Below are 15,573 nucleotides of genomic sequence, written 5' to 3' on the forward strand. Positions count from 1 at the left end.
AAAAATCCAAAGGGGTTAGCCTTACTTTTTTGCTGAATTTCTGAGCCGAAAATTTCTCGTCTCGGAATCGATTCGTATGACCCTTTCTAGACTAATTCGACCCCAAGGAACTCAAAAAACACGTGAAAAATAGCGTGGGACCAACAGCAGAGAAATGACGACGAAAATCTGCAGTTTTTCGGCTGTAACTTTGCAGGCGTTGCTCGCAGCGTATTGGGACTGCGCTCAATCGATTTCTCTCGCAAAATTACGTCGGAATAGTGCCTCACAGAATTAATTGCAGCACTTTTCGAAGTCGTCGAAATTTTCGCCAAAAATCCAAAGGGGTTAGCCTTACTTTTTTGCTGAATTTCTGAGCCGAAAATTTCTCGTTTCGGAATCGATTCGTATGACCCGTTCTAGACTAATTCGACCCCAAGGAACTCAAAAAACACGTGAAAAATAGCGTGGGACCAACAGCAGAGAAATGACCTCGAAAATCTGCAGTTTTTTGGCTGTAACTTTGCAGGCGTTGCTCGCAGCGTATTGGGACTGCGCTCAATCGATTTCTCTCGCAAAATTACGTCGGAATAGTGCCTCACAGAATTAATCGCAGCACTTTTCAAAGTCGTCGGAATTTTCGCCAAAAATCCAAAGGGGTTAGCCTTACTTTTTTGCTCAATTTCTGAGCCGAAAATTTCTCGTCTCGGAATCGATTCGTATGACCCTTTCTAGACTAATTCGACCCCAAGGAACTCAAAAAACACGTAAAAAATAGCGTGGGACCAACAGCAGAGAAATGACGACGAAAATCTGCAGTTTTTTGGCTGTAACTTTGCAGGCGTTGCTCGCAGCGTATTGGGACTGCGCTCAATCGATTTCACTCGCAAAATTACGTCGGAATAGTGCCTCACAGAATTAATTGCAGCACTTTTCAAAGTCGTCAAAATTTCCGCCAAAAATCCAAAGGGGTTAGCCTTACTTTTTTGCTGAATTTCTGAGCCGAAAATTTCTCGTCTCGGAATCGATTCGTATGACCCTTTCTAGACTAATTCGACCCCAAGGAACTCAAAAAACACGTGAAAAATAGCGTGGGACCAACAGCAGAGAAATGACGACGAAAATCTGCAGTTTTTCGGCTGTAACTTTGCAGGCGTTGCTCGCAGCGTATTGGGACTGCGCTCAATCGATTTCTCTCGCAAAATTACGTCGGAATAGTGCCTCACAGAATTAATTGCAGCACTTTTCGAAGTCGTCGAAATTTTCGCCAAAAATCCAAAGGGGTTAGCCTTACTTTTTTGCTGAATTTCTGAGCCGAAAATTTCTCGTTTCGGAATCGATTCGTATGACCCGTTCTAGACTAATTCGACCCCAAGGAACTCAAAAAACACGTGAAAAATAGCGTGGGACCAACAGCAGAGAAATGACCTCGAAAATCTGCAGTTTTTTGGCTGTAACTTTGCAGGCGTTGCTCGCAGCGTATTGGGACTGCGCTCAATCGATTTCTCTCGCAAAATTACGTCGGAATAGTGCCTCACAGAATTAATCGCAGCACTTTTCAAAGTCGTCGGAATTTTCGCCAAAATTCCAAAGGGGTTAGCCTTACTTTTTTGCTCAATTTCTGAGCCGAAAATTTCTCGTCTCGGAATCGATTCGTATGACCCTTTCTAGACCAATTCGACCCCAAGGAACTCAAAAAACACGTAAAAAATAGCGTGGGACCAACAGCAGAGAAATGACGACGAAAATCTGCAGTTTTTTGGCTGTAACTTTGCAGGCGTTGCTCGCAGCGTATTGGGACTGCGCTCAATCGATTCCTCTCGCAAAATTACGTCGGAATAGTGCCTCACAGAATTAATTGCAGCACTTTTCAAAGTCGTCGAAATTTTCGCCCAAAAATCCAAAGGGGTTAGCCTTACTTTTTTGCTGAATTTCTGAGCCAAAAGTTTCTCGTCTCGGAATCGATTCGTATGACCCTTTCTAGACTAATTCGACCCCAAGGAACTCAAAAAACACGTAAAAAATAGCGTGGGACCATCAGCAGAGAAATGACCTCAAAAATCTGCAGTTTTTTGGCTGTAACTTTGCAGGCGTTGCTCGCAGCGTATTGGGACTGCGCTCAATCGATTTCTCTCGCAAAATTACGTCGGAATAGTGCCTCACAGAATTAATTGCAGCACTTTTCAAAGTCGTCAAAATTTTCGCCAAAAATCCAAAGGGGTTAGCCTTACTTTTTTGCTGAATTTCTGAGCCGAAAATTTCTCGTCTCGGAATCGATTCGTATGACCCTTTCTAGACTAATTCGACCCCAAGGAACTCAAAAAACACGTGAAAAATAGCGTGGGACCAACAGCAGAGAAATGACGACGAAAATCTGCAGTTTTTCGGCTGTAACTTTGCAGGCGTTGCTCGCAGCGTATTGGGACTGCGCTCAATCGATTTCTCTCGCAAAATTACGTCGGAATAGTGCCTCACAGAATTAATTGCAGCACTTTTCGAAGTCGTCGAAATTTTCGCCAAAAATCCAAAGGGGTTAGCCTTACTTTTTTGCTGAATTTCTGAGCCGAAAATTTCTCGTTTCGGAATCGATTCGTATGACCCGTTCTAGACTAATTCGACCCCAGGGAACTCAAAAAACACGTGAAAAATAGCGTGGGACCAACAGCAGAGAAATGACCTCGAAAATCTGCAGTTTTTTGGCTGTAACTTTGCAGGCGTTGCTCGCAGCGTATTGGGACTGCGCTCAATCGATTTCTCTCGCAAAATTACGTCGGAATAGTGCCTCACAGAATTAATCGCAGCACTTTTCAAAGTCGTCGGAATTTTCGCCAAAAATCCAAAGGGGTTAGCCTTACTTTTTTGCTCAATTTCTGAGCCGAAAATTTCTCGTCTCGGAATCGATTCGTATGACCCTTTCTAGACTAATTCGACCCCAAGGAACTCAAAAAACACGTAAAAAATAGCGTGGGACCAACAGCAGAGAAATGACGACGAAAATCTGCAGTTTTTTGGCTGTAACTTTGCGGGCGTTGCTCGCAGCGTATTGGGACTGCGCTCAATCGATTTCTCTCGCAAAATTACGTCGGAATAGTGCCTCACAGAATTAATTGCAGCACTTTTCAAAGTCGTCAAAATTTCCGCCAAAAATCCAAAGGGGTTAGCCTTACTTTTTTGCTGAATTTCTGAGCCGAAAATTTCTCGTCTCGGAATCGATTCGTATGACCCTTTCTAGACTAATTCGACCCCAAGGAACTCAAAAAACACGTGAAAAATAGCGTGGGACCAACAGCAGAGAAATGACGACGAAAATCTGCAGTTTTTCGGCTGTAACTTTGCAGGCGTTGCTCGCAGCGTATTGGGACTGCGCTCAATCGATTTCTCTCGCAAAATTACGTCGGAATAGTGCCTCACAGAATTAATTGCAGCACTTTTCGAAGTCGTCGAAATTTTCGCCAAAAATCCAAAGGGGTTAGCCTTACTTTTTTGCTGAATTTCTGAGCCGAAAATTTCTCGTTTCGGAATCGATTCGTATGACCCGTTCTAGACTAATTCGACCCCAAGGAACTCAAAAAACACGTGAAAAATAGCGTGGGACCAACAGCAGAGAAATGACCTCGAAAATCTGCAGTTTTTTGGCTGTAACTTTGCAGGCGTTGCTCGCAGCGTATTGGGACTGCGCTCAATCGATTTCTCTCGCAAAATTACGTCGGAATAGTGCCTCACAGAATTAATCGCAGCACTTTTCAAAGTCGTCGGAATTTTCGCCAAAATTCCAAAGGGGTTAGCCTTACTTTTTTGCTCAATTTCTGAGCCGAAAATTTCTCGTCTCGGAATCGATTCGTATGACCCTTTCTAGACCAATTCGACCCCAAGGAACTCAAAAAACACGTAAAAAATAGCGTGGGACCAACAGCAGAGAAATGACGACGAAAATCTGCAGTTTTTTGGCTGTAACTTTGCAGGCGTTGCTCGCAGCGTATTGGGACTGCGCTCAATCGATTCCTCTCGCAAAATTACGTCGGAATAGTGCCTCACAGAATTAATTGCAGCACTTTTCAAAGTCGTCGAAATTTTCGCCCAAAAATCCAAAGGGGTTAGCCTTACTTTTTTGCTGAATTTCTGAGCCAAAAATTTCTCGTCTCGGAATCGATTCGTATGACCCTTTCTAGACTAATTCGACCCCAAGGAACTCAAAAAACACGTAAAAAATAGCGTGGGACCAACAGCAGAGAAATGACCTCAAAAATCTGCAGTTTTTTGGCTGTAACTTTGCAGGCGTTGCTCGCAGCGTATTGGGACTGCGCTCAATCGATTTCTCTCGCAAAATTACGTCGGAATAGTGCCTCACAGAATTAATTGCAGCACTTTTCAAAGTCGTCAAAATTTTCGCCAAAAATCCAAAGGGGTTAGCCTTACTTTTTTGCTGAATTTCTGAGCCGAAAATTTCTCGTCTCGGAATCGATTCGTATGACCCTTTCTAGACTAATTCGACCCCAAGGAACTCAAAAAACACGTGAAAAATAGCGTGGGACCAACAGCAGAGAAATGACGACGAAAATCTGCAGTTTTTCGGCTGTAACTTTGCAGGCGTTGCTCGCAGCGTATTGGGACTGCGCTCAATCGATTTCTCTCGCAAAATTACGTCGGAATAGTGCCTCACAGAATTAATTGCAGCACTTTTCGAAGTCGTCGAAATTTTCGCCAAAAATCCAAAGGGGTTAGCCTTACTTTTTTGCTGAATTTCTGAGCCGAAAATTTCTCGTTTCGGAATCGATTCGTATGACCCGTTCTAGACTAATTCGACCCCAAGGAACTCAAAAAACACGTGAAAAATAGCGTGGGACCAACAGCAGAGAAATGACCTCGAAAATCTGCAGTTTTTTGGCTGTAACTTTGCAGGCGTTGCTCGCAGCGTATTGGGACTGCGCTCAATCGATTTCTCTCGCAAAATTACGTCGGAATAGTGCCTCACAGAATTAATCGCAGCACTTTTCAAAGTCGTCGGAATTTTCGCCAAAAATCCAAAGGGGTTAGCCTTACTTTTTTGCTCAATTTCTGAGCCGAAAATTTCTCGTCTCGGAATCGATTCGTATGACCCTTTCTAGACTAATTCGACCCCAAGGAACTCAAAAAACACGTAAAAAATAGCGTGGGACCAACAGCAGAGAAATGACGACGAAAATCTGCAGTTTTTTGGCTGTAACTTTGCGGGCGTTGCTCGCAGCGTATTGGGACTGCGCTCAATCGATTTCTCTCGCAAAATTACGTCGGAATAGTGCCTCACAGAATTAATTGCAGCACTTTTCAAAGTCGTCAAAATTTTCGCCAAAAATCCAAGGGGTTAGCCTTACTTTTTTGCTGAATTTCTGAGCCGAAAATTTCTCGTCTCGGAATCGATTCGTATGACCCTTTCTAGACTAATTCGACCCCAAGGAACTCAAAAAACACGTGAAAAATAGCGTGGGACCAACAGCAGAGAAATGACGACGAAAATCTGCAGTTTTTCGGCTGTAACTTTGCAGGCGTTGCTCGCAGCGTATTGGGACTGCGCTCAATCGATTTCTCTCGCAAAATTACGTCGGAATAGTGCCTCACAGAATTAATTGCAGCACTTTTCGAAGTCGTCGAAATTTTCGCCAAAAATCCAAAGGGGTTAGCCTTACTTTTTTGCTGAATTTCTGAGCCGAAAATTTCTCGTTTCGGAATCGATTCGTATGACCCGTTCTAGACTAATTCGACCCCAAGGAACTCAAAAAACACGTGAAAAATAGCGTGGGACCAACAGCAGAGAAATGACCTCGAAAATCTGCAGTTTTTTGGCTGTAACTTTGCAGGCGTTGCTCGCAGCGTATTGGGACTGCGCTCAATCGATTTCTCTCGCAAAATTACGTCGGAATAGTGCCTCACAGAATTAATCGCAGCACTTTTCAAAGTCGTCGGAATTTTCGCCAAAAATCCAAAGGGGTTAGCCTTACTTTTTTGCTCAATTTCTGAGCCGAAAATTTCTCGTCTCGGAATCGATTCGTATGACCCTTTCTAGACTAATTCGACCCCAAGGAACTCAAAAAACACGTAAAAAATAGCGTGGGACCAACAGCAGAGAAATGACGACGAAAATCTGCAGATTTTTGGCTGTAACTTTGCAGGCGTTGCTCGCAGCGTATTGGGACTGCGCTCAATCGATTTCTCTCGCAAAATTACGTCAGAACAGTGCCTCACAGAATTAATTGCAGCACTTTTCAAAGTCGTCGAAATTTTCGCCAAAAATCCAAAGGGGTTAGCCTTACTTTTTTGCTGAATTTCTGAGTCGAAAATTTCTCGTCTCGGAATCGATTCGTATGACCCTTTCTAGACTAATTCGACCCCAAGGAACTCAAAAAACACGTAAAAAATAGCGTGGGACCAACAGCAGAGAAATGACGACGAAAATCTGCAGTTTTTTGGCTGTAACTTTGCAGGCGTTGCTCGCAGCGTATTGGGACTGCGCTCAATCGATTCCTCTCGCAAAATTACGTCGGAATAGTGCCTCACAGAATTAATTGCAGCACTTTTCAAAGTCGTCGAAATTTTCGCCAAAAATCCAAAGGGGTTAGCCTTACTTTTTTGCTGAATTTCTGAGCCGAAAATTTCTCGTTTCGGAATCGATTCGTATGACCCGTTCTAGACTAATTCGACCCCAAGGAACTCAAAAAACACGTGAAAAATAGCGTGGGACCAACAGCAGAGAAATGACCTCGAAAATCTGCAGTTTTTTGGCTGTAACTTTGCAGGCGTTGCTCGCAGCGTATTGGGACTGCGCTCAATCGATTTCTCTCGCAAAATTACGTCGGAATAGTGCCTCACAGAATTAATCGCAGCACTTTTCAAAGTCGTCGGAATTTTCGCCAAAAATCCAAAGGGGTTAGCCTTACTTTTTTGCTCAATTTCTGAGCCGAAAATTTCTCGTCTCGGAATCGATTCGTATGACCCTTTCTAGACTAATTCGACCCCAAGGAACTCAAAAAACACGTAAAAAATAGCGTGGGACCAACAGCAGAGAAATGACGACGAAAATCTGCAGTTTTTTGGCTGTAACTTTGCAGGCGTTGCTCGCAGCGTATTGGGACTGCGCTCAATCGATTCCTCTCGCAAAATTACGTCGGAATAGTGCCTCACAGAATTAATTGCAGCACTTTTCAAAGTCGTCGAAATTTTCGCCCAAAAATCCAAAGGGGTTAGCCTTACTTTTTTGCTGAATTTCTGAGCCAAAAATTTCTCGTCTCGGAATCGATTCGTATGACCCTTTCTAGACTAATTCGACCCCAAGGAACTCAAAAAACACGTGAAAAATAGCGTGGGACCAACAGCAGAGAAATGACCTCAAAAATCTGCAGTTTTTTGGCTGTAACTTTGCAGGCGTTGCTCGCAGCGTATTGGGACTGCGCTCAATCGATTTCTCTCGCAAAATTACGTCGGAATAGTGCCTCACAGAATTAATTGCAGCACTTTTCAAAGTCGTCAAAATTTTCGCCAAAAATCCAAAGGGGTTAGCCTTACTTTTTTGCTGAATTTCTGAGCCGAAAATTTCTCGTCTCGGAATCGATTCGTATGACCCTTTCTAGACTAATTCGACCCCAAGGAACTCAAAAAACACGTGAAAAATAGCGTGGGACCAACAGCAGAGAAATGACGACGAAAATCTGCAGTTTTTCGGCTGTAACTTTGCAGGCGTTGCTCGCAGCGTATTGGGACTGCGCTCAATCGATTTCTCTCGCAAAATTACGTCGGAATAGTGCCTCACAGAATTAATTGCAGCACTTTTCGAAGTCGTCGAAATTTTCGCCAAAAATCCAAAGGGGTTAGCCTTACTTTTTTGCTGAATTTCTGAGCCGAAAATTTCTCGTTTCGGAATCGATTCGTATGACCCGTTCTAGACTAATTCGACCCCAAGGAACTCAAAAAACACGTGAAAAATAGCGTGGGACCAACAGCAGAGAAATGACCTCGAAAATCTGCAGTTTTTTGGCTGTAACTTTGCAGGCGTTGCTCGCAGCGTATTGGGACTGCGCTCAATCGATTTCTCTCGCAAAATTACGTCGGAATAGTGCCTCACAGAATTAATCGCAGCACTTTTCAAAGTCGTCGGAATTTTCGCCAAAAATCCAAAGGGGTTAGCCTTACTTTTTTGCTCAATTTCTGAGCCGAAAATTTCTCGTCTCGGAATCGATTCGTATGACCCTTTCTAGACTAATTCGACCCCAAGGAACTCAAAAAACACGTAAAAAATAGCGTGGGACCAACAGCAGAGAAATGACGACGAAAATCTGCAGATTTTTGGCTGTAACTTTGCAGGCGTTGCTCGCAGCGTATTGGGACTGCGCTCAATCGATTTCTCTCGCAAAATTACGTCAGATCAGTGCCTCACAGAATTAATTGCAGCACTTTTCAAAGTCGTCGAAATTTTCGCCAAAAATCCAAAGGGGTTAGCCTTACTTTTTTGCTGAATTTCTGAGTCGAAAATTTCTCGTCTCGGAATCGATTCGTATGACCCTTTCTAGACTAATTCGACCCCAAGGAACTCAAAAAACACGTAAAAAATAGCGTGGGACCAACAGCAGAGAAATGACGACGAAAATCTGCAGTTTTTTGGCTGTAACTTTGCAGGCGTTGCTCGCAGCGTATTGGGACTGCGCTCAATCGATTCCTCTCGCAAAATTACGTCGGAATAGTGCCTCACAGAATTAATTGCAGCACTTTTCAAAGTCGTCGAAATTTTCGCCAAAAATCCAAAGGGGTTAGCCTTACTTTTTTGCTGAATTTCTGAGCCAAAAATTTCTCGTCTCGGAATCGATTCGTATGACCCTTTCTAGACTAATTCGACCCCAAGGAACTCAAAAAACACGTAAAAAATAGCGTGGGACCAACAGCAGAGAAATGACGACGAAAATCTGCAGTTTTTTGGCTGTAACTTTGCAGGCGTTGCTCGCAGCGTATTGGGACTGCGCTCAATCGATTCCTCTCGCAAAATTACGTCGGAATAGTGCCTCACAGAATTAATTGCAGCACTTTTCAAAGTCGTCGAAATTTTCGCCAAAAATCCAAAGGGGTTAGCCTTACTTTTTTGCTGAATTTCTGAGCCAAAAATTTCTCGTCTCGGAATCGATTCGTATGACCCTTTCTAGACTAATTCGACCCCAAGGAACTCAAAAAACACGTAAAAAATAGCGTGGGACCAACAGCAGAGAAATGACCTCAAAAATCTGCAGTTTTTTGGCTGTAACTTTGCAGGCGTTGCTCGCAGCGTATTGGGACTGCGCTCAATCGATTTCTCTCGCAAAATTACGTCGGAATAGTGCCTCACAGAATTAATCGCAGCACTTTTCAAAGTCGTCGGAATTTTCGCCAAAAATCCAAAGGGGTTAGCCTTACTTTTTTGCTCAATTTCTGAGCCGAAAATTTCTCGTCTCGGAATCGATTCGTATGACCCTTTCTAGACTAATTCGACCCCAAGGAACTCAAAAAACACGTGAAAAATAGCGTGGGACCAACAGCAGAGAAATGACGACGAAAATCTGCAGTTTTTCGGCTGTAACTTTGCAGGCGTTGCTCGCAGCGTATTGGGACTGCGCTCAATCGATTTCTCTCGCAAAATTACGTCGGAATAGTGCCTCACAGAATTAATTGCAGCACTTTTCGAAGTCGTCGAAATTTTCGCCAAAAATCCAAAGGGGTTAGCCTTACTTTTTTGCTCAATTTCTGAGCCGAAAATTTCTCGTCTCGGAATCGATTCGTATGACCCGTTCTAGACTAATTCGACCCCAAGGAACTCAAAAAACACGTGAAAAATAGCGTGGGACCAACAGCAGAGAAATGACGACGAAAATCTGCAGTTTTTCGGCTGTAACTTTGCAGGCGTTGCTCGCAGCGTATTGGGACTGCGCTCAATCGATTTCTCTCGCAAAATTACGTCGGAATAGTGCCTCACAGAATTAATTGCAGCACTTTTCGAAGTCGTCGAAATTTTCGCCAAAAATCCAAAGGGGTTAGCCTTACTTTTTTGCTCAATTTCTGAGCCGAAAATTTCTCGTCTCGGAATCGATTCGTATGACCCGTTCTAGACTAATTCGACCCCAAGGAACTCAAAAAACACGTGAAAAATAGCGTGGGACCAACAGCAGAGAAATGACCTCGAAAATCTGCAGTTTTTTGGCTGTAACTTTGCAGGCGTTGCTCGCAGCGTATTGGGACTGCGCTCAATCGATTTCTCTCGCAAAATTACGTCGGAATAGTGCCTCACAGAATTAATCGCAGCACTTTTCAAAGTCGTCGGAATTTTCGCCAAAAATCCAAAGGGGTTAGCCTTACTTTTTTGCTCAATTTCTGAGCCGAAAATTTCTCGTCTCGGAATCGATTCGTATGACCCTTTCTAGACTAATTCGACCCCAAGGAACTCAAAAAACACGTAAAAAATAGCGTGGGACCAACAGCAGAGAAATGACGACGAAAATCTGCAGATTTTTGGCTGTAACTTTGCAGGCGTTGCTCGCAGCGTATTGGGACTGCGCTCAATCGATTTCTCTCGCAAAATTACGTCAGAACAGTGCCTCACAGAATTAATTGCAGCACTTTTCAAAGTCGTCGAAATTTTCGCCAAAAATCCAAAGGGGTTAGCCTTACTTTTTTGCTGAATTTCTGAGTCGAAAATTTCTCGTCTCGGAATCGATTCGTATGACCCTTTCTAGACTAATTCGACCCCAAGGAACTCAAAAAACACGTAAAAAATAGCGTGGGACCAACAGCAGAGAAATGACGACGAAAATCTGCAGTTTTTTGGCTGTAACTTTGCAGGCGTTGCTCGCAGCGTATTGGGACTGCGCTCAATCGATTCCTCTCGCAAAATTACGTCGGAATAGTGCCTCACAGAATTAATTGCAGCACTTTTCAAAGTCGTCGAAATTTTCGCCAAAAATCCAAAGGGGTTAGCCTTACTTTTTTGCTGAATTTCTGAGCCAAAAATTTCTCGTCTCGGAATCGATTCGTATGACCCTTTCTAGACTAATTCGACCCCAAGGAACTCAAAAAACACGTAAAAAATAGCGTGGGACCAACAGCAGAGAAATGACGACGAAAATCTGCAGTTTTTTGGCTGTAACTTTGCAGGCGTTGCTCGCAGCGTATTGGGACTGCGCTCAATCGATTCCTCTCGCAAAATTACGTCGGAATAGTGCCTCACAGAATTAATTGCAGCACTTTTCAAAGTCGTCGAAATTTTCGCCAAAAATCCAAAGGGGTTAGCCTTACTTTTTTGCTGAATTTCTGAGCCAAAAATTTCTCGTCTCGGAATCGATTCGTATGACCCTTTCTAGACTAATTCGACCCCAAGGAACTCAAAAAACACGTAAAAAATAGCGTGGGACCAACAGCAGAGAAATGACCTCAAAAATCTGCAGTTTTTTGGCTGTAACTTTGCAGGCGTTGCTCGCAGCGTATTGGGACTGCGCTCAATCGATTTCTCTCGCAAAATTACGTCGGAATAGTGCCTCACAGAATTAATCGCAGCACTTTTCAAAGTCGTCGGAATTTTCGCCAAAAATCCAAAGGGGTTAGCCTTACTTTTTTGCTCAATTTCTGAGCCGAAAATTTCTCGTCTCGGAATCGATTCGTATGACCCTTTCCAGACTAATTCGACCCCAAGGAACTCAAAAAACACGTGAAAAATAGCGTGGGACCAACAGCAGAGAAATGACGACGAAAATCTGCAGTTTTTCGGCTGTAACTTTGCAGGCGTTGCTCGCAGCGTATTGGGACTGCGCTCAATCGATTTCTCTCGCAAAATTACGTCGGAATAGTGCCTCACAGAATTAATTGCAGCACTTTTCGAAGTCGTCGAAATTTTCGCCAAAAATCCAAAGGGGTTAGCCTTACTTTTTTGCTCAATTTCTGAGCCGAAAATTTCTCGTCTCGGAATCGATTCGTATGACCCTTTCTAGACTAATTCGACCCCAAGGAACTCAAAAGACACGTAAAAAATAGCGTGGGACCAACAGCAGAGAAATGACGACGAAAATCTGCAGTTTTTTGGCTGTAACTTTGCAGGCGTTGCTCGCAGCGTATTGGGACTGCGCTCAATCGATTCCTCTCGCAAAATTACGTCGGAATAGTGCCTCACAGAATTAATTGCAGCACTTTTCAAAGTCGTCGAAATTTTCGCCCAAAAATCCAAAGGGGTTAGCCTTACTTTTTTGCTGAATTTCTGAGCCAAAAATTTCTCGTCTCGGAATCGATTCGTATGACCCTTTCTAGACTAATTCGACCCCAAGGAACTCAAAAAACACGTAAAAAATAGCGTGGGACCAACAGCAGAGAAATGACGACGAAAATCTGCAGATTTTTGGCTGTAACTTTGCAGGCGTTGCTCGCAGCGTATTGGGACTGCGCTCAATCGATTTCTCTCGCAAAATTACGTCAGAACAGTGCCTCACAGAATTAATTGCAGCACTTTTCAAAGTCGTCGAAATTTTCGCCAAAAATCCAAAGGGGTTAGCCTTACTTTTTTGCTGAATTTCTGAGTCGAAAATTTCTCGTCTCGGAATCGATTCGTATGACCCTTTCTAGACTAATTCGACCCCAAGGAACTCAAAAAACACGTAAAAAATAGCGTGGGACCAACAGCAGAGAAATGACGACGAAAATCTGCAGTTTTTTGACTGTAACTTTGCAGGCGTTGCTCGCAGCGTATTGGGACTGCGCTCAATCGATTCCTCTCGCAAAATTACGTCGGAATAGTGCCTCACAGAATTAATTGCAGCACTTTTCAAAGTCGTCGAAATTTTCGCCAAAAATCCAAAGGGGTTAGCCTTACTTTTTTGCTGAATTTCTGAGCCAAAAATTTCTCGTCTCGGAATCGATTCGTATGACCCTTTCTAGACTAATTCGACCCCAAGGAACTCAAAAAACACGTAAAAAATAGCGTGGGACCAACAGCAGAGAAATGACCTCAAAAATCTGCAGTTTTTTGGCTGTAACTTTGCAGGCGTTGCTCGCAGCGTATTGGGACTGCGCTCAATCGATTTCTCTCGCAAAATTACGTCGGAATAGTGCCTCACAGAAATAATCGCAGCACTTTTCAAAGTCGTCGGAATTTTCGCCAAAAATCCAAAGGGGTTAGCCTTACTTTTTTGCTCAATTTCTGAGCCGAAAATTTCTCGTCTCGGAATCGATTCGTATGACCCTTTCTAGACTAATTCGACCCCAAGGAACTCAAAAAACACGTAAAAAATAGCGTGGGACCAACAGCAGAGAAATGACGACGAAAATCTGCAGTTTTTTGGCTGTAACTTTGCAGGCGTTGCTCGCAGCGTATTGGGACTGCGCTCAATCGATTTCTCTCGCAAAATTACGTCGGAATAGTGCCTCACAGAATTAATTGCAGCACTTTTCAAAGTCGTCAAAATTTTCGCCAAAAATCCAAAGGGGTTAGCCTTACTTTTTTGCTGAATTTCTGAGCCGAAAATTTCTCGTCTCGGAATCGATTCGTATGACCCTTTCTAGACTAATTCGACCCCAAGGAACTCAAAAAACACGTGAAAAATAGCGTGGGACCAACAGCAGAGAAATGACGACGAAAATCTGCAGTTTTTCGGCTGTAACTTTGCAGGCGTTGCTCGCAGCGTATTGGGACTGCGCTCAATCGATTTCTCTCGCAAAATTACGTCGGAATAGTGCCTCACAGAATTAATTGCAGCACTTTTCGAAGTCGTCGAAATTTTCGCCAAAAATCCAAAGGGGTTAGCCTTACTTTTTTGCTGAATTTCTGAGCCGAAAATTTCTCGTTTCGGAATCGTTTCGTATGACCCGTTCTAGACTAATTCGACCCCAAGGAACTCAAAAAACACGTGAAAAATAGCGTGGGACCAACAGCAGAGAAATGACGACGAAAATCTGCAGTTTTTCGGCTGTAACTTTGCAGGCGTTGCTCGCAGCGTATTGGGACTGCGCTCAATCGATTTCTCTCGCAAAATTACGTCGGAATAGTGCCTCACAAAATTAATCGCAGCACTTTTCAAAGTCGTCGGAATTTTCGCCAAAAATCCAAAGGGGTTAGCCTTACTTTTTTGCTCAATTTCTGAGCCGAAAATTTCTCGTCTCGGAATCGATTCGTATGACCCTTTCTAGACTAATTCGACCCCAAGGAACTCAAAAAACACGTAAAAAATAGCGTGGGACCAACAGCAGAGAAATGACGACGAAAATCTGCAGTTTTTTGGCTGTAACTTTGCAGGCGTTGCTCGCAGCGTATTGGGACTGCGCTCAATCGATTTCTCTCGCAAAATTACGTCGGAATAGTGCCTCACAGAATTAATCGCAGCACTTTTCAAAGTCGTCAAAATTTTCGCCAAAAATCCAAAGGGGTTAGCCTTACTTTTTTGCTGAATTTCTGAGCCGAAAATTTCTCGTCTCGGAATCGATTCGTATGACCCTTTCTAGACTAATTCGACCCCAAGGAACTCAAAAAACACGTGAAAAATAGCGTGGGACCAACAGCAGAGAAATGACGACGAAAATCTGCAGTTTTTCGGCTGTAACTTTGCAGGCGTTGCTCGCAGCGTATTGGGACTGCGCTCAATCGATTTCTCTCGCAAAATTACGTCGGAATAGTGCCTCACAGAATTAATTGCAGCACTTTTCGAAGTCGTCAAAATTTTCGCCAAAAATCCAAAGGGGTTAGCCTTACTTTTTTGCTGAATTTCTGAGCCGAAAATTTCTCGTCTCGGAATCGATTCGTATGACCCTTTCTAGACTAATTCGACCCCAAGGAACTCAAAAAACACGTGAAAAATAGCGTGGGACCAACAGCAGAGAAATGACGACGAAAATCTGCAGTTTTTCGGCTGTAACTTTGCAGGCGTTGCTCGCAGCGTATTGGGACTGCGCTCAATCGATTTCTCTCGCAAAATTACGTCGGAATAGTGCCTCACAGAATTAATTGCAGCACTTTTCGAAGTCGTCGAAATTTTCGCCAAAAATCCAAAGGGGTTAGCCTTACTTTTTTGCTGAATTTCTGAGCCGAAAATTTCTCGTTTCGGAATCGATTCGTATGACCCGTTCTAGACTAATTCGACCCCAAGGAACTCAAAAAACACGTGAAAAATAGCGTGGGACCAACAGCAGAGAAATGACCTCGAAAATCTGCAGTTTTTTGGCTGTAACTTTGCAGGCGTTGCTCGCAGCGTATTGGGACTGCGCTCAATCGATTTCTCTCGCAAAATTACGTCGGAATAGTGCCTCACAGAATTAATCGCAGCACTTTTCAAAGTCGTCGGAATTTTCGCCAAAAATCCAAAGGGGTTAGCCTTACTTTTTTGCTCAATTTCTGAGCCGAAAATTTCTCGTCTCGGAATCGATTCGTATGACCCTTTCTAGACTAATTCGACCCCAAGGAACTCAAAAAACACGTAAAAAATAGCGTGGGACCAACAGCAGAGAAATGACGACGAAAATCTGCAGTTTTTTGGCTGTAACTTTGCAGGCGTTGCTCGCAGCGTATTGGGACTGCGCTCAATCGATTCCTCTCGCAAAATTACGTCGGAATAGTGCCTCACAGAATTAATTGCA

The sequence above is a fragment of the Diprion similis genome, chromosome 3, assembly GCF_021155765.1.
Source record: "Diprion similis isolate iyDipSimi1 chromosome 3, iyDipSimi1.1, whole genome shotgun sequence".
NCBI classification, from domain to species: Eukaryota; Metazoa; Arthropoda; class Insecta; order Hymenoptera; family Diprionidae; genus Diprion; species Diprion similis.